This window comes from Cyphomyrmex costatus, unplaced genomic scaffold (assembly GCF_001594065.2).
Source record: "Cyphomyrmex costatus isolate MS0001 unplaced genomic scaffold, Ccosl1.0 scaffold318, whole genome shotgun sequence".
NCBI lineage: Eukaryota > Metazoa > Arthropoda > Insecta > Hymenoptera > Formicidae > Cyphomyrmex > Cyphomyrmex costatus.
In genome coordinates this window covers 56,688-59,330 of record NW_017277319.1, presented here as the reverse complement: position 1 = coordinate 59,330, position 2,643 = coordinate 56,688, and the positions used below count along the sequence as shown (strand labels likewise).

The 2,643-nt window shown below is 31.1% G+C and overlaps 1 long non-coding RNA gene across 1 annotated transcript; it reads right to left on the bottom strand.

The window, feature by feature from the left end:
- Positions 1-437: 437 nt before the first annotated feature.
- Positions 438-2,565, bottom strand: LOC108775781 (uncharacterized). The gene is made up of 3 exons (XR_001940768.1): positions 2,459-2,565; positions 2,070-2,193; positions 438-538 (listed from the first exon to the last, which is right to left on the bottom strand). It is a non-coding gene; the product is annotated as an uncharacterized LOC108775781 (long non-coding RNA).
- Positions 2,566-2,643: the final 78 nt, after the last annotated feature.

Sequence of the window (2,643 nt, the reverse complement as noted above, 5' to 3'; positions counted from 1 at the left end):
CAAACGCGATTTTTCGCGTTTAATGAGCCAAAAAAATGGCTCCACCTGGTGATCAAAATATCTACGATCATCAGCGCCGTTCGGATTCAGCGTTAAATTGTAGGTCCTATTTAGGTCCTATACATCAGTATAAATCCTGGGGGACATTTGATTGACACCCAAGGATTTAGAAAAATGCGTAGGCTAGCAGTATGACTGAATAACCTACGGAAGCAAGCAGGAGCGACAATGGAACCTCACGGATCTAGGTCGCGCTAGTAGGCTGGTTAAGCCCACCTGCATTAATATACTACTACTACTACTACTAACAAGCATTCTTATTAACATATGCATTTATTTAATTATTATAATATTCTTCTTATATATATTCTCTCACCTGAATCAGAGTTCAATATGACATTAACATTATTATGATTGTCATACTTTACAGGTGTGGTTACAATATTTTTCAAGCATGATTCCATATCATTGGTTACATTCAATATTTTTTCTGATGTGTGACTCTGATATTCTATATCATGTGTAATGTTACAGCTTTCTGTAACATCCATTTAATAAAAATGAATGAGTATATAATTATAATAATAATAAATAATAGTATATAGTTAATAAATATATTATTATAAATAAATACGCAAAACAAAGTATAACAGTAATTAATGTAATTAGATTTCGCTCGTTTTTTGCAATGCAAAACAAAAAAAGGTCTAAATCTAACAGTAATAAGATTGTTTAATTAATAGTTTACAATATTACTAACAAACATCAAATAAAAATATAAAAAATATGTAAAAGTATAAAAATATCGAACATTTCGGAACTCACAGGTTCTTCTTCAGCGATTTATAAAGATGTTTCGATGTCAATGAGATAAAGGTATAATCTTACGATCAAAGTGACATAGTATGTTTACAGGTCTTCAGGAAATACAATTTTGAAATTATTTTATTAAGTTTATAATTAATATTAAACCAATTCTTGAAGATAAACCATGTCTGCTCATAAATAAATCAAAAATATGGTGGTGAATTTGTTGGTTGGACGAAAAATAGTAACGCATTTTGAGACCAGCGTAAAATAGTTAAATTTCACTCGTTTTGTGCACCTGTAAACATCATGGCATTTTTTCGAAACACTTAACTAACAAAATTAAATTTTATCCATGCTTTATACATAATAATTCGTTAAAAAATTTACACAAGAAACTTTTGTCAAACGGCACAATACCACATCATATTACTTTGACCGTAAAATAATGCGTTTATCTCGTTTACATCGAAATATCTTTATGAATCGCTGAAGAACTTGTGAATTTCAAACGTTTTTTCGATGTTTTTATACTTTTACATATTTTTTATATTTTTATTTGATGTTTCTTAATAATATTGTAAACTATTACTTAAAAAATCTTATTACCGCTAGATTTAGACCGTTTTTCTTTATAGTAATTAAAGTATTTGTTAATTAAAGTATTTACTAGTAATGTTAATAACTATTAATAGTTAATAGTAATGTTAATAAGAATTTGTTAATTATATCTATTAATTACTATTATATTCTTTATATTTATTCCACACTGATCATTGAGGAACATTTACATTTGACGCTTTTATTAAAGAGTTAAATAATTAAGTTTAAATAATAACGTAATAAAATGATTTCCAACCATAATTTTACTCAGTTTTAATCAAAGCTATAGAGAATGGACTGCGCAATCCGTATATAAGTAGTATATCAAATATGATCGACAATGATGAAAGAGAGGAACCGTAGAAGACGACTATCTCCCTCTCATTCTCTCTCCCATGACATCATTGAATGAAAAGAGATAGAGATGGCTGTCTTACGGTCTCTTTCTTACTTTTATCAATCATTTTGACACATGAATCGCGCAGTCCATTTTCTATGTCTTTAGTTTCAGTCTTCTAAGCTATGTTCCAAAGTGTCTTCTCCAAGGAAGATTTTACTCTACATACTATGTAGAGTAAAATATAAATATGTAGAGTATATGTAGAGTACTATGTAGAGTAAAATATAAATATGTTTGCAAATCTTTTGTTTTATAATACATATCTAACGCTGCAAATTGTGATTCCGTGTTCTTCCGAGATGCGTATTCTTCTCTTTTTATTAAAATTTTTGGTGATTCTGCATTTAGATTTTTTGCTATATTTGTCAATAATTGCTTGTCGTCTGAAAATAATAGAAGCTTTGCACATATTATGTACTATCTTAATATATAACCTACAATATTTATTGCAAATTAACATGATTAATATTACTTTTGGTAATTATACAGAATCACTCGAGCACCTTAAAAATCGATCAAATTAAGCTTATTCGACGCGTTTTTGCATGAAACGAAAGAATCTGGCAGAAATAAGCGTCGCTCTGCCCTACGAACCGAGATATTTAATGTTAAAGTTGACGACTATTCAGGTTAGGAAATCTGTCTTACCGACTATATGTAGTGCTACGAGTATGCTTTCTTCATGCTCTCTGACCTCGTGCACAAGGGGCGCACAACTTCTACGAGTGTAACTGTCGGGGCAGACCTCTGACGACGGTGTGGGTGCGGGGGGGTGGCCGGAGGCCGAAGGCCGTAGGCCACCCCCTTGCACCCGCCCGTGTGTGTGTGTGTGT